We start from the raw sequence: 22,137 nt of genomic DNA on the forward strand, positions 1-22,137 counted from the left end.
TAGGTGGATTGGCCATGATAAATTGCCCTTAGTGTCCAAAAAGGTTAGGAGGGGTTATTGGGTTACGGGGATAGGGTGGAAGTGAGGGCTTAAGTGGGCCGGTGCAGACTCGATGGGCCGAATGGCCTCCTTCTGCACTGTATGTTCTGTGAATGACTTCACTTTGAAGCAGTGAAACTACAGAATGATGATTCACTTGTTATTCTCCCAATCTCCTCCGCAGAAGCAGAGTGTGTTGTGTGTGTGAGGAGGGTTTCTGTAACTCACTGTTCTGGACTCCCATTTCCCACCGGATAATACTCCTGCCTCTCTGAACACAAACCCCCCAGTCCTTAAACCTCTCGTGCGACGAGCGTGTGGATGAGTTGGGCTACACCATGGACGGGATGCTCCAAAAATGCGTCTCTGTGTTTCACTCCGGCATCAATGGGCGCCTTGGCCCAGCCATTCTGTAGCCGCCAGGGGGCCAGCGCTGTGCCGGAGTGACCCCGCGCTGCTCCAGCTGCTGTACGCGGCCCTACACTGATCGCCGTGGGTCTGCGCGTGCAAGCGGCGGCCGTTTCCGCGCCGGCCCCACGCGACCTGGCTGAGCCACACAGTGGGCTGGCGCGCAAGAAGATGGGCCCCCCTCAGATCGCATGCGGCCGCTGATCGTGGGCCCCGATTGCGGGCCTGGCGGTCGTGGAGGCCCCGCCCCCCCCGAGATTGATCCCCCCCACCCCCCCCGCCCCCGCTCCCCACCAGGACGGCCACGGCAGCCGCGGGGACCTCTTTCACCGCCCCGACCGGCGCCGCGTCCCTGGGCACCGGAGAATCGCGCCCAGCGTCAGACCCGATCGCGGGTCTGAGGCCCCATTCTCCGCCTCCGCGCCGAGCGCTGTTTCAGGGGGAGCCTCGGAGGACCCCGGCCCCTGATCATTCTCAGTCTGCTCCAGTGCTGGAAATGGGGGAGCGGAAATCTGGAACTGCCTCCCCAAACGCTGCGGGATCTGGGAGTCAATTCCTCCCCTATCTCCCCCTCTCTCAGTGCTGGTATGTCCCCTGTCTCCCCCTCTCTCAGGGCTGGTATTTCCCCTGCCTCCCCCTCTCCCAGAGCTGGTATCTCCCCTATCTCCCCCTCTCTCAGTGCTGGTATCTCCCCTGTCTCCCCCTCTCTCAGAGCTGGTATCTCCCCTGTCTCCGCCTCTCCCAGAGCTGGTATCTCCCCTGTCTCCCCCCTCTCTCAGTGCTGGTATCTCCCCTGTCTCCCCCTCTCTCAGTGCTGGTATCTCCCCTGTCTCCCCCTCTCTCAGAGCTGGTATCTCCCCTGTCTCCCCCTCTCTCAGAGCTGGTATCTCCCCTGTCTCCCCCCTCTCTCAGAGCTGGTATCTCCCCTGTCTCCCCCTCTCTCAGAGCTGGTATGTCACCTGTCTCCCCCTCTCTCAGAGCTGGTATCTCCCCTGTCTCCCCCCTCTCTCAGAGCTGGTATCTCACCTGTCTCCCCCTCTCTCAGAGCTGGTATCTGCCCTGTCTCCCCCTCTCTCAGAGCTGGTATCTGCCCTGTCTCCCAAGATTTGATAATAGTGGCCAGATTGCGGGGGATCCTCTGGAGCTGCGGTAGAGAAGAGAAGGGAGAAGCAAGATGGCGGCTGAGGGAGCCCAGATGGTATGGGGCCCTGAACAGCAGGAGTTCCTCCGACGATGTGTGGAGGAGCTCAAGAAGGAGGTGCTGGCGCCGATGTTGCTGGCAATTGAGGGATTGAAGGAGACGCAAAAGACCCAGGCAATGGAGCTCCGTGGAGTGAAGGCAAAGGCAGCCGAGAATGAAAACGAGATACAGGGCTTGGTGGTGAAGACGGAGACGCACGAGGCACTACACAAGAGGTGCATAGAGAGACTGGAACCCCTGGAAAATAGCTCGAGGAGGAAGAACTTAAGGATTTTGGGTCTTCCCGAAGAGGCAGAGGGAGCGGATGTTGGGGCGTATGTGAGCACGATGCTCCATACCTTAATGGGAGCTGAGGCCCCGACGGGCCCCCTGGAAGTGGAGGGAGCGTATCGAGTCCTCGTGAGAAGACCAAGGGCAGGGGAAATACCGCGAGCAATAGTGGTGAGGTTCCACCGCTACAAGGACAGGGAGATGGTTCTGAGATGGGCTAAGAAGACACGGAGTAGCAGATGGGAGAACTCGGTGATCCGCATCTACCAAGATTGGAGTGCGGAGGTGGCGAGAAGGAGGGCGAGTTTCAATCGGGCCAAGGCGGTGCTCCACAGGAAGAAAGTAAAATTTGGAATGCTGCAGCCGGCAAGACTGTGGGTTACACACCAGGGCAAACACCACTACTTCGAGACGGCAGAGGAGGCGTGGACATTCATCCAAGAAGAGAAGTTGGACTAGATTTGGGAATGGATGTTTGGAAAGAAGTAGCGAGGTGGTGGCAAGGAATTGTAAATTAGATGGGGGAAATTTTTTCCTCCCTCGAAGGGGGGGGACACGAAGAAATGTGGGCGCCGGTGGGGAAGGGGCGGGGAAAGGGAGAGGGAGCTGCGCCATTAGGGGCGGGGCCGAGAGGGCAGCGTGGGCTTTGTTAAACTGTGGCGGGAAAAGTGGGCGCAGGAAGGAGGGGGCCTCACACGCAGGGAGGCCAAGGGTAAAAGGGGGAAGCCGAGGTCAGCCAGAGTTTGCTGACTCCCGGAAGCAATATGAGCAATCAAGCTAGAAGGGAATCTAGCGGGGGGGGGGGGATTTACTGGGTTGCTGCTGCTGAGGGGAAGGGGGAGCTGATATGGGATGGGATGGTCGGGACGGGAGGGCGCCGGGGGGACAAACGGGTGCGTGGGAACCGGGTGAGGAGCTGGTTTAAAAAAGGGGGTGGCTAGTCGACGATGGGGGGGGAGGTGGTAAAGAGCCCCCCAACCCGGTTGATCACGTGGAATGTGAGAGGGTTGAATGGGCCGATTAAGAGGGCAAGGGTATTTGCGCACCTAAAGAAGCTGAAGGCGGATGTGGTTATGCTTCAGGAGACGCACCTGAAACTGGCGGATCAGGTCAGATTAAGGAAAGGATGGGTGGGGCAGGTATTCCACTCGGGCTTTGATGCGAAAAATAGAGGGGTGGCAATACTGGTGGGGTAACGGGTATCGTTTGAGGCGAAGACCATAGTGGTGGACAGTGGGGGCAGGTACGTGATGGTGAGTGGCAGATTGCAAGGTGAGGCGGTGGTGCTGGTGAACGTATATGCCCCGAACTGGGATGATGTGAGTTTTATGAAGCGTATGTTGGGGTGCATCCCGGACCTAGAGATGGGAAATTTGGCAATGTGGGGGGGACTTCAACACGGTGCTGGACCCAGGGCTGGACCGGTCCAGATCTAGGACCGGGAGGAGGCCGGCAGTGGCCAAGGTGCTTGAGGGCTTTATGGAGCAGATGGGAGGAGTAGATCCCTGGAGATTTGCTAGACCGAGGAGTAAAGAGTTTTCCTTCTTCTCCCACGTCCATAAAGTGTACTCCCGGATGGACTTCTTTGTCCTGGGAAGGGCGCTGATCCCGAAAGTGGCAGGAACGGAATATTCGGCTATAGCCGTTTCAGATCACGCCCCACATTGGGTAGATCTGGATCTAGGTGAGGAGAAGGAGCAGCGCCCACTTTGGAGATTAGACATGGGACTGTTGGCGGACGAGGGGGTATGTGGAAGGACGAGGGGATGTATTGAAAGATACCTAGAGGTCAATGATGATGGAGAGGTCCAGGTGGGAGTAGTTTGGGAGGCGCTGAAGGCGGTGGTTAGAGGGGAGCTGATCTCCATAAGGGCCCATAAGGGGAAACAAGAGGGTAAAGAAAGGGAGAGACTGATCGGGGAGATTCTGAGGGTGGATAGGCAATATGCGGAGGCTCCGGACTAAGGGCCATACAGGGAAAGACGGAGACTACACACGGACTTTGACCTGCTGACCACGGGTAAGGCGGAGACGCAGTGGAGGAAGGCACAGGGAATACAATACGAATACGGGGAAAAGGCGAGCCGACTGCTGGCCCAACAACTTAGGAAGAGGGGGGCGGCGAGAGAGATCGGAGGAGTTAGAGACGAGGAGGGAAAGATGGAACAGAGAGCGGAGAGGGTGAACGGGGTGTTTAAGGCATTTTATGAGAGGCTGAATAAGTCCCAACCCCCGGAAGGGAAAGGGAGAATGATACATTTCCTAGACCAGTTGGAGTTCCTGAGGGTTGAGGAGCAGTAGGTGATAGGACTGGGAGCGCAAATTGTGGTGGAGGAGGCGGTAAAAGGAATCGGGAACATGCAGGCAGGAAAGGCCCCAGGACCGGATGGATTCCCGGTGGAATTTTACAGGAAATATGTGGACCTGCTGGCTCCACTTCTGACGAGAACCTTCAATGAGGCTAAGGAAAGGGGGACACTACCCCCGACGATGTCGGAGGCGACGATATCGTTGATCCTGAAACGAGACAAAGACCCGCTGCAGTGCGGGTCATCCAGGCCTATCACCCTCCTGAACGTAGATGCCAAGCTATTGGCCAAAGTGATGGCGACAAGGATAGAGGACTGTGTCCCAGGGGCGGTACATGACGACCAGACAGGGTTTGTTAAAGGGATGCAATTGAATGCCAATATACGAAGGTTGCTGGGGGTGATGATGATGCCCCCGCCGGAGGGGGAGGCGGAGATAGTGGTGGCTATGGACGCAGAAAAGGCATTTGATAGAGTGGAGTGGGGTTACCTGTGGGAGGTACTGAAGAGATTTGGATTTGGAGAGGGGTTCATCAGATGGGTTCAGCTCCTGTACGGGGCCCCGGTGGCAAGCGTGGTTACAAACAGGCAACGATCCGACTATTTCCGATTACATAGGGGCACAAGACAGGGCTGCCCCCTGTCCCCGTTACTGTTCGCGTTGGCAATTGAGCCATTGGCCATAGCGCTGAGGGGCTCTAAGAAGTGGAGAGTGGTCCTTAGAGGAGGAGAGGAACATCGGGTGTCATTATATGCGGATGATTTGCTGCTATGTGTGGCGGACCCAGTGGAGGGGATGCCTGAGATAATGCAGACACTCAGGGAGTTTGGAGAGTTTTCGGGATACAAACTGAATATGGGGAAGAGTGAACTGTTTGTGATGCACCCCGGGGAACAGGGCAGGGGAATAGACGAGCTGCCGCTGAGGAGAGTAACAAGAGATTTCCGGTATTTAGGGATCCAGGTGGCCAGGGACTGGGGAACCTTGCATAAGCTTAACTTGACACGACTGGTAGAGCAGATGGAGGAGGACTTTAAGAGGTGGGACATGGTGCCCCTGTCATTGGCGGGCAGGGTGCAGGCGGTTAAAATGGTGGTCCTCCCGAGGTTTCTTTTCGTGTTTCAGTGCCTCCCCATACTGATTACAAAGGCCTTTTTTAAGAAGGTGGATAGGAGTATCATGTGCTTTGTGTGGGCCGGAAAGACCCCGAGGGTAAAGAGGGGGTTCCTACAGCACAGTAGGGATAGAGGGGGACTGGCAATGCCGAGTCTGAGTTATTATTATTGGGCCGCCAAAGTGTCTATGATATGTAAGTGGATGAGGGAAGAAGGGGCAGCGTGGAAAAGGCTGGAGATGGCGTCCTGTAGGGGAACTAGCTTAAAAGCACTGGCGGCGGTGCCGTTGCCGTTCTCCCCGAAAAAATACACCACAAACCCAGTGGTGGTGGCGACTCTGAAGATTTGGGGGCAGTGGAGACGACATAGGGGAGTGACAGGTGCCTCAGTGTGGTCCCCGATAAGGAACAACCACAGGTTCGTCCTGGGAAGGATAGATGGGGGATTTCAATCTTGGCAGCGAGCAGGAATTGCGAAACGGAAGGACTTGTTCTTGGACGGGACGTTCGCGAGTCTGGGAGCACCGACAGAAAAATACGGGTTGCCACCTGGGAATGCATTTCGATATATGCAAGTGAGGGCATTTGCGAGGCGACAGGCGAGGGAATTTCCGTAGCTCCCGGCGCAAGGGATCCAGGACAGAGTGATTTCGGGGGCATGTGTTGGTGATGGTAAAGTATCCGATATATACAGGGAAATGAGAGACGAGGGGGAGACGATGGTAGATGAGCTGAAGGGTAAATGGGAGGAGGAGCTGGGGGAAGAGATTGAGGAGGGACTGTGGGCAGATGCCCTAAGTAGGGTAAATTCCTCGTCCTCGTGTGCCAGGCTCAGCCTGATCCAGTTCAAGGTTCTACACAGGGTGCATATGACAGGAGCAAGGCTGAGTAGATTTTTTGGAGTAGAGGACAGGTGTGGGAGGTGCGCGGGAAGCCTGGCGAACCACACCCACATGTTCTGGTCATGTCCGGTATTGCATGGGTTCTGGGTGGGTGTGGCAAGAGTGATTTCAAAGGTGGTGGGGGTCCGGGTCGAACCAAGCTGGGGGTTGGCTATATTTGGGGTTGCAGAAGAGCCGGGAGTGCAGGAGGCCGATGTTTTGGCCTTTGCGTCCCTAGTAGCCCGGTGAAGGATTCTACTTATGTGGAAAGAAGCTAAACCCCCCGGGCGTGGAGGCCTGGATAAACGACATGGCAGGGTTTATAAAATTGGAGCGGATAAAGTACGCACTAAGAGGTTCGGCTCGGGTTCACCAGGCAGTGGCAACCGTTCCTCGACTATCTCGCAGAGCGATAAGGGAAAACAGGAAAGACAGCAGCAGCAACCCGGGGGGGGGGGGGGGGGTGCATTTGGGTTTTTGAGGTTTGTTTTGTGTTTTGTTATATATTAGTTGGTTATAGTTGTTTATGTTTATTTTTTTTTTCAATGTTTCTGTTTGGCACTTGCTATTAGTTAATATATTATTTAAAAAACGATCAATGTATATATTGCTACAAAGTTGTAAAAATGGAAAATTCTTGTTTGATCGAAAAACTTTAATAAAAATATATTAAAAAAAAAAATCCAGTCCACGGTTTTCCCCCTGTCGACAGAGGCCCGCCAGGCCTTCAGCCGCATCAAAGTGGATATCGCAAAGGCCACGATGCACGCAATCGATGAGTCCCTCCCCTTCCAAGTCGAGAGCGACGCATCTGACGTTGCTCTGACGGCCACGCTCAACCAAGCGGGCAGACCCGTGGCCTTTTTTTCACGCACCCTCCACGCTTCCAAAATCCGCCACTCCTCAGTGGAAAAGGAGGCCCAGGCCATAGTGGAAGCTGTGTGGCATTGGAGGCATTACCTGGCCGGTAGGAGATTCACTCACCTCACTGACCAACGGTCCGTTGCCTTCATAATGCACAGCGGGGCAAGATCAAGAACGACAAGATATTGCAGTGGAGGATCGAACTCTCCACCTATAACTATGAGATCTTGTATCATCCCGGGAAGCTAAGCGCCCTCTCCCGCGGCACATGTGCCACCGCACAAGTGGACCGTCTCCGAACCCTCCATGAGAACCTCTGCCACCCGGGGGTCACTCGGTTCTATCACTTCGTGAAGACCCGCAACCTCCCCTGCTCCATCGAGGAGGTCAGGGCCGTCACCAGGAACTGCCAGATCTGCGCAGAGTGCAAACCGCATTTCTACCGGCCAGAGAGGGCGCACCTGATAAAGGCTTCCCGTCCTTTTGAGCGCCTCAGCCTGGACTTTAAAGGCCCCCTCCCCTCCACCGATCGCAACATGTACTTCCTCAACATGATTGCCGAATACTCCCGGTTCCCTTTCGCCATCCCCTGTCCCGACATGACCGCGGCCACGGTCATTAGAGTCCTCGGCACCATCTTTACCCTGTTCGGTTTCCCCACCTACATACATAGCGATAGTGGGTCCTCCTTCATGAACGACGAACTGCGTCAATTCCTGCTCAGCAAGGGCATCGCCTCGAGCAGGACGACCAGTTACAACCCCCGGGGGGACGGTCAGGTAGAGAGGGAGAACGGAACGGTCTGGAAGACCGTCCTACTGGCCCTGCGTTCCAGAAGTCTCCCAGTTTCCCGCTGGCAGGAAGTCCTCCCGGACGCCCTCCACTCCATCCGGTCGCTGCTGTGTACAACAACGAACCAAACACCTCACAAACGCCGCCTTGTCTTCCCAAGGAAGTCCTCCTCCGGAACGTCACTTCCGACCTGGCTGGCAGCCCCGGGACCCATCCTGCTCCGAAAGCATGTGCGGACGCACAAATCGGACCCGTTGGTCGAGAGGGTTCATCTCCTCCACGCGAACCCTCAATACGCCTACGTGGCGTACCCCGACGGCCGACAGGACACGGTCTCCCTGCGGGACCAGGCACCCGCCGGAGCCCCACGCAGCCCCCCAACACCAGTGACCCCCTCTGGAGCCACGCAGACCCCCCGAACACCAATCACCCCCTCCCTCCCGCCGGCGCACCCCACAGCCGCCCCCTTCCAGGGTGGATCGGTCCTTCCGCCGGTCCCGAATAGGGATATTGGAGCGGGACGAGGCATCGCGACGCTCCCAGAGACGACGGGGCTGGAACCTGCGCCTGCATCACCACCGGGGCTAAGACGATCGGCGAGGACGACCAGGGCACCCATCCGACTCATCGAATCTGTATAATGAAGCACAAAATGCCTCTGTAAATATTTCTTTTGGTTTGGTAGCCCAGTAAAAGCGGCATTGTAAGCAGTTAATATCGGAGCATAGCCGCCGGGTTAGCGGCATCCGAGGTACAGACTCTAGAAACCCCTCCCACCATACGGCTCGCTGCCCCGCCGGGTTCCTTTTTAACAAGGGGTGAATGTGGTGGTATGTTTTAGGGGTATTAAGGTCCCCTGGGATGCCGAGAGGCTATTGCTGGAGGACACTGAATCCCGATTGGATCAGCCGCCTGCTGGCTCCACCCAGCAAGGCGCATATTAGAGCCCGGGTTCTGTAACTGTGCTGCTCGGGAACAAGTCTGCGTAATAAAGCCATCGTTCGACTCCTTCTCATCTCGCCTCGTGAGTGATTGATTGTGCTACACCCTCTCTCAGAGCTGGTATCTCCCGTGTCTCCCCCTCTCTAAGTACTGGAACCCCCCTGTCTCCCCCTCTCTCAGTGCTGGTATCACCCCTGTCTCCCCCTCTCTCAGTGCTGGTATCACCCCTGTCTCCCCCTCTCTCAGTGCTGGAACCTCCCTGTCTCTCCCTCTCTAATTGCTGGAACCCCCCTGTCTCTCCCTCCCTAAGTGCTGGAACCCCCCTGTCTCTCCCTCTCGAGGTGCTGAAACCCCCTGTCTCTCCCTCTCTAAGTGCTGGAACCCCCCTGTCACCCCCTCTCTCAGTGCTGGTATCACCCCTGTCTCCCCCTCTCTAAGTGCTGGAACCCCCCTGTCTATCCCTCTCTAAGTGCTGGAACCCCCGTCACTCCCTCTCTAAGTGCTTGAACCCCCCTGTCGCCCCCCTCTCTCAGTGCTGGTATCACCCCTCTCTCCCCCTCTCTAAGTGCAGGAACCCCCCTGTCTCTCCCTCTCTAAGTGCTGGAACCCCCCTGTCGCCCCCTCTCTCAGTGCTGGTATCACCCCTGTCTCCCCCTCTCTAAGTGCTGGAACCCCCCTGTCTATCCCTCTCTAAGTGCTGGAACCCCCGTCACTCCCTCTCTAAGTGCTTGAACCCCCCTGTCGCCCCCCTCTCTCAGTGCTGGTATCACCCCTCTCTCCCCCTCTCTAAGTGCAGGAACCCCCCTGTCTCTCCCTCTCTAAGTGCTGGAACCCCCCTGTCTCTCCCTCTCTAAGTGCTGGAACCCCCCTGTCTCCCCCTCTCTCAGAGCTGGTATCTCCCCTGTCTCCCCCTCTCTCAGGGCTGGTATCTCCCCTGTCTCCCCCTCTCTCAGAGCTGGTATCTCCCCTGTCTCCTCCTCTCTCTGAGCTGGTATCTCCCCTGTCTCCCCCTCTCTCAGAGCTGGTATCTCCCCCTCTTTCAGAGCTGTCGCATCTTTTGCTGTTTGATCAGTTTCACACTTCCTGTCCTGTATAAATAACATGTTGTTGACGCAGTGAGGGTCTGGTAATCTCTCTGTTTTCCGGGAAATCACATTGTAGTTTCACTACATTCACTTTCGCTTGTTCTCTGCCTCCCTCTGCTGGTACAAGGGCACAATATTTGTTTTGGAATTTGCATTGAGGGTCTGGATTCCTCCAGCTTCCACCCTGTCTTCCCCTGGGACCTGATGTGAAGCAATGGTGGTGTGTGACCTTGGGGAAAGGTGGAAATGTCCGCACAAAGGTGTATTTCTTCCAATTCAACCACAGGCACCTTCCACAGAAGGGACTGGGAGTCGGGCAAGTTCGCAATGGACGAAATCACTGTCTGAGAGAGAGATTGATGATGTGTTATGAGTGATGTTCTCAAACTCTCAGGCCGCTTGGTCTAGATTTGAGATTGTTTTACTCCTCACAGAATCTCAGCTGTTCCTGTGCAACTGGATGGAACCTGTTGTACCCTGTGCTGACGGGCAGCACGGTAGCACAAGTGGTTAGCACTGTGGCTACACAGCGTCAGGGTTCCAGGTTCGATTCCCCGCTGGGTCACTGTCTGTGCGGAGTCTGCGCGTTCTCCCCATGTCTGCGTGGGTTTCCTCCGGGTGCTCCGGTTTCCTCCCACAGTCCAAAGGCGTGCAGGTTAGGTGGATTGGCCATGCTAAATTGCCCTTAGTGTCCAAAAAGGTTAGGAGGGGTTATTGGGTTACGGGGATAGGGTGGAAGTGTGGGCTTAAGTGGGCCGGTGCAGACTCGATGGGCCGAATGGCCTCCTTCTGCACTGTATGTTCTGTGAATGACTTCACTTTGAAGCAGTGAAACTACAGAATGATGATTCACTTGTTATTCTCCTAATCTCCTCCGCAGAAGCAGAGTGTGTTGTGTGTGTGAGGAGGGTTTCTGAAACTCACTGTTCTGGACTCCCATTTCCCACCGGATAATACTCCTGCCTCTCTGAACACAAACCCCCCAGTCCTTAAACCTCTCGTGCGACGAGCGTGTGGATGAGTTGGGCTACACCATGGCCGGGATGCTCCAAAAATGCGTCTCTGTGTTTCACTCCGGCATCAATGGGCGTCTTGGCCCAGCCATTCTGTAGCCGCCAGGGGGCCAGCGCTGTGCCGGAGTGACCCCGCGCTGCTCCAGCTGCTGTACGCGGCCCTACACTGATCGCCGCGGGTCGGCGCGTGCAAGCGGCGGCGTTTCCGCGCCGGCCCCACGCGACCTGGCTGAGCCACACAGCGGGCTGGCGCGCAAGAAGGTGGGCCCCCCTCAGATCGCATGCGGCCGCTGATCGGTGGACCCCGATTGCCGGCCTGGCCGTCGTGGAGGCCCCGCCCCCCCGAGACTGATCCCCCCCCCCCGCCCCCGCTCCCCACCAGGACGGCCACGGCAGCCGCGGGGACCTCTTTCACCGCCCCGACCGGCGCCGCGTCCCTGGGCACCGGAGAATCGCGCCCAGCGTCAGACCCGATCGCGGGTCTGAGGCCCCATTCTCCGCCTCCGCGCCGAGCGCTGTTTCAGAGCGGAGCCTTGGAGGACCCCGGCCCCTGATCATTCTCAGTCTGCTCCAGTGCTGGAAATGGGGGAGCGGAAATCTGGAACTGCCTCCCCAAAAGGCTGCGGGATCTGGGAGTCAATTCCTCCCCTATCTCCCCCTCTCTCAGAGTTGGTATCTCCCCTGTCTCCCCCACTCTCAGTGCTAATATCTCCCCTGTCTACCCCTCTCTCAGAGCTGGTTCCTCCCCAGTCTCCCCCTCACCTAGTGCTGGTATCTCCCCTCTCTCCCCCTCTCCCAGTGCTGGTACCTCCCCTGTCTCATCCTCTCCCATTGCTGGTATCTCCCCTGTCTCCCCCTCTCTCAGTACTGGTATCTCCCCTGTCTCCCCCTCTCCCAGTGCTGGTATGTCCCCTGTCTCCCCATGTATCAGTGCTGGTATTTCCCCTGTCTCCCCCTCTCCCAGAGCTGGTATCTCCCCTGTCTCCCCCCTCTCTCAGAGCTGGTATCTCCCCTGTCTCCCCCTCTCTCAGAGCTGGTATCTCACCTGTCTCCCCCCTCTCTCAGAGCTGGTATCTCCCCTGTCTCCCCCTCTCTCAGTGCTGGTATCTCCCCTGTCTCCCCCTCTCTCAGTGCTGGTATCTCCCCTGTCTACCCCTCTCTCAGAGCTGGTTCCTCCCCAGTCTCCCCCTCACCTAGTGCTGGTATCTCCCCTCTCTCCCCCTCTCCCAGTGCTGGTACCTCCCCTGTCTCATCCTCTCCCATTGCTGGTATCTCCCCTGTCTCCCCCTCTCTCAGTACTGGTATCTCCCCTGTCTCCCCCTCTCCCAGTGCTGGTATGTCCCCTGTCTCCCCATGTATCAGTGCTGGTATTTCCCCTGTCTCCCCCTCTCCCAGAGCTGGTATCTCCCCTGTCTCCCCCCTCTCTCAGAGCTGGTATCTCCCCTGTCTCCCCCTCTCTCAGAGCTGGTATCTCACCTGTCTCTCCCCTCTCTCAGAGCTGGTATCTCCCCTGTCTCCCCCTCTCTCAGTGCTGGTATCTCCCCTGTCTCCCCCTCTCTCAGTGCTGGTATCTCCCCTGTCTCCCCCTCTCTCAGAGCTGGTATCTCCCCTGTCTCCCCCTCTCTCAGAGCTGGTATCTCCCCTGTCTCCCCCTCTCTCAGAGCTGGTATCTCCCCTGTCTCCCCCTCTCTCAGAGCTGGTATCTCCCCTGTCTCTCCCTCTCTCAGAGCTGGTATCTCCCCTGTCTCCCCCCTCTCTCAGAGCTGGTATCTCCCCTGTCTCTCCCTCTCTCAGAGCTGGTATCTCCCCTGTCTCCCCCTCTCTCAGAGCTGGTATCTCCCCTGTCTCCCCCTCTCTCAGAGCTGGTATCTCCCCTGTCTCCCCCTCTCTCAGAGCTGGTATCTCACCTGTCTCCCCCTCTCTCAGAGCTGGTATCTGCCCTGTCTCCCAAGATTTGATAATAGTGGCCAGATTGCGGGGGATCCTCTGGAGCTGCGGTAGAGAAGAGAAGGGAGAAGCAAGATGGCGGCTGAGGGAGCCCAGATGCTATGGGGCCCTGAACAGCAGGAGTTCCTCCGACGATGTGTGGAGGAGCTCAAGAAGAAGGTGCTGGCGCCGATGCTGCTGGCGATTGAGGGGTTAAAGGAGACGCAAAAGACCCAGGCAATGGAGCTCCGTGGAGTGAAGGCAAAGGCTGCCGAGAATGAAAACGAGATACAGGGCTTGGTGGTGAAGACGGAGACGCACGAGGCACTACACAAGAGGTGCATAGAGAGACTGGAACCCCTGGAAAATAGCTCGAGGAGGAAGAACTTAAGGATTTTGGGTCTTCCCGAAGAGGCAGAGGGAGCGGATGTTGGGGCGTATGTGAGCACGATGCTCCATACCTTAATGGGAGCTGAGGCCCCGACGGGCCCCCTGGAAGTGGAGGGAGCGTATCGAGTCCTCGTGAGAAGACCAAGGGCAGGGGAAATACCGCGAGCAATAGTGGTGAGGTTCCACCACTACAAAGACAGGGAGATGGTTCTGAGATGGGCTAAGAAGACACGGAGTAGCAGATGGGAGAACTCGGTGATCCGCATCTACCAAGATTGGAGTGCGGAGGTGGCGAGAAGGAGGGCGAGTTTCAATCGGGCCAAGGCGGTGCTCCACAGGAAGAAAGTAAAATTTGGAATGCTGCAGCCGGCAAGACTGTGGGTTACACACCAGGGCAAACACCACTACTTCGAGACGGCAGAGGAGGCGTGGACATTCATCCAAGAAGAGAAGTTGGACTAGATTTGGGAATGGATGTTTGGAAAGAAGTAGCGAGGTGGTGGCAAGGAATTGTAAATTAGATGGGGGAAATTTTTTCCTCCCTCGAAGGGGGGGGACACGAAGAAATGTGGGCGCCGGTGGGGAAGGGGCGGGGAAAGGGAGAGGGAGCTGCGCCATTAGGGGCGGGGCCGAGAGGGCAGCGTGGGCTTTGTTAAACTGTGGCGGGAAAAGTGGGCGGAGGAAGGAGGGGGCCTCACACGCAGGGAGGCCAAGGGTAAAAGTGGGAAGCCGAGGTCAGCCAGAGTTTGCTGACTCCCGGAAGCAATATGAGCAATCAAGCTAGAAGGGAATCTAGCGGGGGGGGGGGATTTACTGGGTTGCTGCTGCTGAGGGGAAGGGGGAGCTGATATGGGATGGGATGGTCGGGACGGGAGGGCGCCGGGGGGACAAACGGGTGCGTGGGAACCGGGTGAGGAGCTGGTTTAAAAAAGGGGATGGCTAGTCGACGATGGGGGGGGGGTTGGTAAAGAGCCCCCCAACCCGGTTGATCACGTGGAATGTGAGAGGGTTGAATGGGCCGATTAAGAGGGCAAGGGTATTTGCGCACCTAAAGAAGCTGAAGGCGGATGTGGTTATGCTTCAGGAGACGCACCTGAAACTGGCGGATCAGGTCAGATTAAGGAAAGGATGGGGTGGGACAGGTATTCCACTCGGGCTTTGATGCGAAAAATAGAGGGGTGGCAATACTGGTGGGGTAACGGGTATCGTTTGAGGCTAAGACCATAGTGGTGGACAGTGGGGGCAGGTACGTGATGGTGAGTGGCAGATTGCAAGGTGAGGCGGTGGTGCTGGTGAACGTATATGCCCCGAACTGGGATGATGTGAGTTTTATGAAGCGTATGTTGGGGTGCATCCCGGACCTAGAGATGGGAAATTTGGCAATGTGGGGGCGACTTCAACACGGTGCTGGACCCAGGGCTGGACCGGTCCAGATCTAGGACCGGGAGGAGGCCGGCAGTGGCCAAGGTGCTTGAGGGCTTTATGGAGCAGATGGGCGGAGTAGATCCCTGGAGATTTGCTAGACCGAGGAGTAAAGAGTTTTCCTTCTTCTCCCACGTCCATAAAGTGTACTCCCGGATGGACTTCTTTGTCCTGGGAAGGGCGCTGATCCCGAAAGTGGCAGGAACGGAATATTCGGCTATAGCCGTTTCAGATCACGCCCCACATTGGGTAGATCTGGATCTAGGTGAGGAGAAGGAGCAGCGCCCACTTTGGAGATTAGACATGGAACTGTTGGCGGACGAGGGGGTATGTGGAAGGACGAGGGGATGTATTGAAAGATACCTAGAGGTCAATGATGATGGAGAGGTCCTGGTGGGAGTGGTCTGGGAGGCGCTGAAGGCGGTGGTTAGAGGGGAGCTGATCTCCATAAGGGCCCATAAGGGGAAACAAGAGGGTAAAGAAAGGGAGAGACTGATCGGGGAGATTCTGAGGGTGGATAGGCAATATGCGGAGGCTCCGGACTAAGGGCCATACAGGGAAAGACGGAGACTACACACGGACTTTGACCTGCTGACCACGGGTAAGGCGGAGACGCAGTGGAGGAAGGCACAGGGAATACAATACGAATACGGGGAAAAGGCGAGCCGACTGCTGGCCCAACAACTTAGGAAGAGGGGGGCGGCGAGAGAGATCGGAGGAGTTAGAGACGAGGAGGGAAAGATGGAACAGAGAGCGGAGAGGGTGAACGGGGTGTTTAAGGCATTTTATGAGAGGCTGAATAAGTCCCAACCCCCGGAAGGGAAAGGGAGAATGATACATTTCCTAGACCAGTTGGAGTTCCTGAGGGTTGAGGAGCAGTAGGTGATAGGACTGGGAGCGCAAATTGTGGTGGAGGAGGCGGTAAAAGGAATCGGGAACATGCAGGCAGGAAAGGCCCCAGGACCGGATGGATTCCCGGTGGAATTTTACAGGAAATATGTGGACCTGCTGGCTCCACTTCTGACGAGAACCTTCAATGAGGCTAAGGAAAGGGGGACACTACCCCCGACGATGTCGGAGGCGACGATATCGTTGATCCTGAAACGAGACAAAGACCCGCTGCAGTGCGGGTCATCCAGGCCTATCACCCTCCTGAACGTAGATGCCAAGCTATTGGCCAAAGTGATGGCGACAAGGATAGAGGACTGTGTCCCAGGGGCGGTACATGACGACCAGACAGGGTTTGTTAAAGGGATGCAATTGAATGCCAATATACGAAGGTTGCTAGGGGTGATGATGATGCCCCCGCCGGAGGGGGAGGCGGAGATAGTGGTGGCTATGGACGCAGAAAAGGCATTTGATAGAGTGGAGTGGGGTTACCTGTGGGAGGTACTGAAGAGATTTGGATTTGGAGAGGGGTTCATCAGATGGGTTCAGCTCCTGTACGGGGCCCCGGTGGCAAGCGTGGTTACAAACAGGCAACGATCCGACTATTTCCGATTACATAGGGGCACAAGACAGGGCTGCCCCCTGTCCCCGTTACTGTTCGCGTTGGCAATTGAGCCATTGGCCATAGCGCTGAGGGGCTCTAAGAAGTGGAGAGTGGTCCTTAGAGGAGGAGAGGAACATCGGGTGTCATTATATGCGGATGATTTGCTGCTATGTGTGGCGGACCCAGTGGAGGGGATGCCTGAGATAATGCAGACACTCAGGGAGTTTGGAGAGTTTTCGGGATACAAACTGAATATGGGGAAGAGTGAACTGTTTGTGATGCACCCCGGGGAACAGGGCAGGGGAATAGACGAGCTGCCGCTGAGGAGAGTAACAAGAGATTTCCGGTATTTAGGGATCCAGGTGGCCAGGGACTGGGGAACCTTGCATAAGCTTAACTTGACACGACTGGTAGAGCAGATGGAGGAGGACTTTAAGAGGTGGGACATGGTGCCCCTGTCATTGGCGGGCAGGGTGCAGGCGGTTAAAATGGTGGTCCTCCCGAGGTTTCTTTTCGTGTTTCAGTGCCTCCCCATACTGATTACAAAGGCCTTTTTTAAGAAGGTGGATAGGAGTATCATGAGCTTTGTGTGGGCCGGAAAGACCCCGAGGGTAAAGAGGGGGTTCCTACAGCACAGTAGGGATAGAGGGGGACTGGCAATGCCGAGTCTGAGTTATTATTATTGGGCCGCCAAAGTGTCTATGATATGTAAGTGGATGAGGGAAGAAGGGGCAGCGTGGAAAAGGCTGGAGATGGCGTCCTGTAGGGGAACTAGCTTAAAAGCACTGGCGGCGGTGCCGTTGCCGTTCTCCCCGAAAAAATACACCACAAACCCAGTGGTGGTGGCGACTCTGAAGATTTGGGGGCAGTGGAGACGACATAGGGGAGTGACAGGTGCCTCAGTGTGGTCCCCGATAAGGAACAACCACAGGTTCGTCCTGGGAAGGATAGATGGGGGATTTCAATCTTGGCAGCGAGCAGGAATTGCGAAACGGAAGGACTTGTTCTTGGACGGGACGTTCGCGAGTCTGGGAGCACCGACAGAAAAATACGGGTTGCCACCTGGGAATGCATTTCGATATATGCAAGTGAGGGCATTTGCGAGGCGACAGGCGAGGGAATTTCCGTAGCTCCCGGCGCAAGGGATCCAGGACAGAGTGATTTCGGGGGCATGTGTTGGTGATGGTAAAGTATCCGATATATACAGGGAAATGAGAGACGAGGGGGAGACGATGGTAGATGAGCTGAAGGGTAAATGGGAGGAGGAGCTGGGGGAAGAGATTGAGGAGGGACTGTGGGCAGATGCCCTAAGTAGGGTAAATTCCTCGTCCTCGTGTGCCAGGCTCAGCCTGATCCAGTTCAAGGTTCTACACAGGGTGCATATGACAGGAGCAAGGCTGAGTAGATTTTTTGGAGTAGAGGACAGGTGTGGGAGGTGCGCGGGAAGCCTGGCGAACCACACCCACATGTTCTGGTCATGTCCGGTATTGCATGGGTTCTGGGTGGGTGTGGCAAGAGTGATTTCAAAGGTGGTGGGGGTCCGGGTCGAACCAAGCTGGGGGTTGGCTATATTTGGGGTTGCAGAAGAGCCGGGAGTGCAGGAGGCCGATGTTTTGGCCTTTGCGTCCCTAGTAGCCCGGCGAAGGATTCTACTTATGTGGAAAGAAGCTAAACCCCCCGGGCGTGGAGGCCTGGATAAACGACATGGCAGGGTTTATAAAATTGGAGCGGATAAAGTACGCACTAAGAGGTTCGGCTCGGGTTCACCAGGCAGTGGCAACCGTTCCTCGACTATCTCGCAGAGCGATAAGGGAAAACAGGAAAGACAGCAGCAGCAACCCGGGGGGGGGGGGGGGGGGGGGGGGGTGCATTTGGGTTTTTGAGGTTTGTTTTGTGTTTTGTTATATATTAGTTGGTTATAGTTGTTTATGTTTATTTTTTTTTTCAATGTTTGTGTTTGGCACTTGCTATTAGTTAATATATTATTTAAAAAACGATCAATGTATATATTGCTACAAAGTTGTAAAAATGGAAAATTCTTGTTTGATCGAAAAACTTTAATAAAAATATATTAAAAAAAAAAAATCCAGTCCACGGTTTTCCCCCTGTCGACAGAGGCCCGCCAGGCCTTCAGCCGCATCAAAGTGGATATCGCAAAGGCCACGATGCACGCAATCGATGAGTCCCTCCCCTTCCAAGTCGAGAGCGACGCATCTGACGTTGCTCTGACGGCCACGCTCAACCAAGCGGGCAGACCCGTGGCCTTTTTTTCACGCACCCTCCACGCTTCCAAAATCCGCCACTCCTCAGTGGAAAAGGAGGCCCAGGCCATAGTGGAAGCTGTGTGGCATTGGAGGCATTACCTGGCCGGTAGGAGATTCACTCACCTCACTGACCAACGGTCCGTTGCCTTCATAATGCACAGCGGGGCAAGATCAAGAACGACAAGATATTGCAGTGGAGGATCGAACTCTCCACCTATAACTATGAGATCTTGTATCATCCCGGGAAGCTAAGCGCCCTCTCCCGCGGCACATGTGCCACCGCACAAGTGGACCGTCTCCGAACCCTCCATGAGAACCTCTGCCACCCGGGGGTCACTCGGTTCTATCACTTCGTGAAGACCCGCAACCTCCCCTGCTCCATCGAGGAGGTCAGGGCCGTCACCAGGAACTGCCAGATCTGCGCAGAGTGCAAACCGCATTTCTACCGGCCAGAGAGGGCGCACCTGATAAAGGCTTCCCGTCCTTTTGAGCGCCTCAGCCTGGACTTTAAAGGCCCCCTCCCCTCCATCGATCGCAACATGTACTTCCTCAACATGATTGCCGAATACTCCCGGTTCCCTTTCGCCATCCCCTGTCCCGACATGACCGCGGCCACGGTCATTAGAGTCCTCGGCACCATCTTTACCCTGTTCGGTTTCCCCACCTACATACATAGCGATAGTGGGTCCTCCTTCATGAACGACGAACTGCGTCAATTCCTGCTCAGCAAGGGCATCGCCTCGAGCAGGACGACCAGTTACAACCCCCGGGGGGACGGTCTGGTAGAGAGGGAGAACGGAACGGTCTGGAAGACCGTCCTACTGGCCCTGCGTTCCAGAAGTCTCCCAGTTTCCCGCTGGCAGGAAGTCCTCCCGGACGCCCTCCACTCCATCCGGTCGCTGCTGTGTACAACAACGAACCAAACACCTCACAAACGCCGCCTTGTCTTCCCAAGGAAGTCCTCCTCCGGAACGTCACTTCCGACCTGGCTGGCAGCCCCGGGACCCATCCTGCTCCGAAAGCATGTGCGGACGCACAAATCGGACCCGTTGGTCGAGAGGGTTCATCTCCTCCACGCGAACCCTCAATACGCCTACGTGGCGTACCCCGACGGCCGACAGGACACGGTCTCCCTGCGGGACCAGGCACCCGCCGGAGCCCCACGCAGCCCCCCAACAGCAGTGACCCCCTCTGGAGCCACACAGACCCCCCGAACACCAATCACCCCCTCCCTCCCGCCGGCGCACCCCACAGCCGCCCCCTTCCAGGGTGGATCGGTCCTTCCGCCGGTCCCGAATAGGGATATTGGAGCGGGACGAGGCATCGCGACGCTCCCAGAGACGACGGGGCTGGAACCTGCGCCTGCATCACCACCGGGGCTAAGACGATCGGCGAGGACGACCAGGGCACCCATCCGACTCATCGAATCTGTATAATGAAGCACAAAATGCCTCTGTAAATATTTCTTTTGGTTTGGTAGCCCAGTAAAAGCGGCATTGTAAGCAGTTAATATCGGAGCATAGCCGCCGGGTTAGCGGCATCCGAGGTACAGACTCTAGAAACCCCTCCCACCATACGGCTCGCTGCCCCGCCGGGTTCCTTTTTAACAAGGGGTGAATGTGGTGGTATGTTTTAGGGGTATTAAGGTCCCCTGGGATGCCGAGAGGCTATTGCTGGAGGACACTGAATCCCGATTGGATCAGCCGCCTGCTGGCTCCACCCAGCAAGGCGCATATTAGAGCCCGGGTTCTGTAACTGTGCTGCTCGGGAACAAGTCTGCGTAATAAAGCCATCGTTCGACTCCTTCTCATCTCGCCTCGTGAGTGATTGATTGTGCTACACCCTCTCTCAGAGCTGGTATCTCCCGTGTCTCCCCCTCTCTAAGTACTGGAACCCCCCTGTCTCCCCCTCTCTCAGTGCTGGTATCACCCCTGTCTCCCCCTCTCTCAGTGCTGGTATCACCCCTGTCTCCCCCTCTCTCAGTGCTGGAACCTCCCTGTCTCTCCCTCTCTAATTGCTGGAACCCCCCTGTCTCTCCCTCCCTAAGTGCTGGAACCCCCCTGTCTCTCCCTCTCTAAGTGCTGAAACCCCCTGTCTCTCCCTCTCTAAGTGCTGGAACCCCCCTGTCACCCCCTCTCTCAGTGCTGGTATCACCCCTGTCTCCCCCTCTCTAAGTGCTGGAACCCCCCTGTCTATCCCTCTCTAAGTGCTGGAACCCCCGTCACTCCCTCTCTAAGTGCTTGAACCCCCCTGTCGCCCCCCTCTCTCAGTGCTGGTATCACCCCTCTCTCCCCCTCTCTAAGTGCAGGAACCCCCCTGTCTCTCCCTCTCTAAGTGCTGGAACCCCCCTGTCGCCCCCTCTCTCAGTGCTGGTATCACCCCTGTCTCCCCCTCTCTAAGTGCTGGAACCCCCCTGTCTATCCCTCTCTAAGTGCTGGAACCCCCGTCACTCCCTCTCTAAGTGCTTGAACCCCCCTGTCGCCCCCCTCTCTCAGTGCTGGTATCACCCCTCTCTCCCCCTCTCTAAGTGCAGGAACCCCCCTGTCTCTCCCTCTCTAAGTGCTGGAACCCCCCTGTCTCTCCCTCTCTAAGTGCTGGAACCCCCCTGTCTCTCCCTCTCTAAGTGCTGGAACCCCCCTGTCTCCCCCTCTCTCAGAGCTGGTATCTCCCCTGTCTCCCCCTCTCTCAGGGCTGGTATCTCCCCTGTCTCCCCCTCTCTCAGAGCTGGTATCTCCCCTGTCTCCTCCTCTCTCTGAGCTGGTATCTCCCCTGTCTCCCCCTCTCTCAGAGCTGGTATCTCCCCCTCTTTCAGAGCTGTCGCATCTTTTGCTGTTTGATCAGTTTCACACTTCCTGTCCTGTATAAATAACATGTTGTTGACGCAGTGAGGGTCTGGTAATCTCTCTGTTTTCCGGGAAATCACATTGTAGTTTCACTACATTCACTTTCGCTTGTTCTCTGCCTCCCTCTGCTGGTACAAGGGCACAATATTTGTTTTGGAATTTGCATTGAGGGTCTGGATTCCTCCAGCTTCCACCCTGTCTTCCCCTGGGACCTGATGTGAAGCAATGGTGGTGTGTGACCTTGGGGAAAGGTGGAAATGTCCGCACAAAGGTGTATTTCTTCCAATTCAACCACAGGCACCTTCCACAGAAGGGACTGGGAGTCGGGCAAGTTCGCAATGGACGAAATCACTGTCTGAGAGAGAGATTGATGATGTGTTATGAGTGATGTTCTCAAACTCTCAGGCCGCTTGGTCTAGATTTGAGATTGTTTTACTCCTCACAGAATCTCAGCTGTTCCTGTGCAACTGGATGGAACATGTTGTACCCTGTGCTGACGGGCAGCACGGTAGCACAAGTGGTTAGCACTGTGGCTTCACAGCGTCAGGGTTCCAGGTTCGATTCCCCGCTGGGTCACTGTCTGTGCGGAGTCTGCGCGTTCTCCCCGTGTCTGCGTGGGTTTCCTCCGGGTGCTCCGGTTTCCTCCCACAGTCCAAAGGCGTGCAGGTTAGGTGGATTGGCCATGCTAAATTGCCCTTAGTGTCCAAAAAGGTTAGGAGGGGTTATTGGGTTACGGGGATAGGGTGGAAGTGTGGGCTTAAGTGGGCCGGTGCAGACTCGATGGGCCGAATGGCCTCCTTCTGCACTGTATGTTCTGTGAATGACTTCACTTTGAAGCAGTGAAACTACAGAATGATGATTCACTTGTTATTCTCCTAATC

This window comes from Scyliorhinus torazame, chromosome 1 (genome assembly GCF_047496885.1).
Source record: "Scyliorhinus torazame isolate Kashiwa2021f chromosome 1, sScyTor2.1, whole genome shotgun sequence".
Lineage (NCBI taxonomy): Eukaryota > Metazoa > Chordata > Chondrichthyes > Carcharhiniformes > Scyliorhinidae > Scyliorhinus > Scyliorhinus torazame.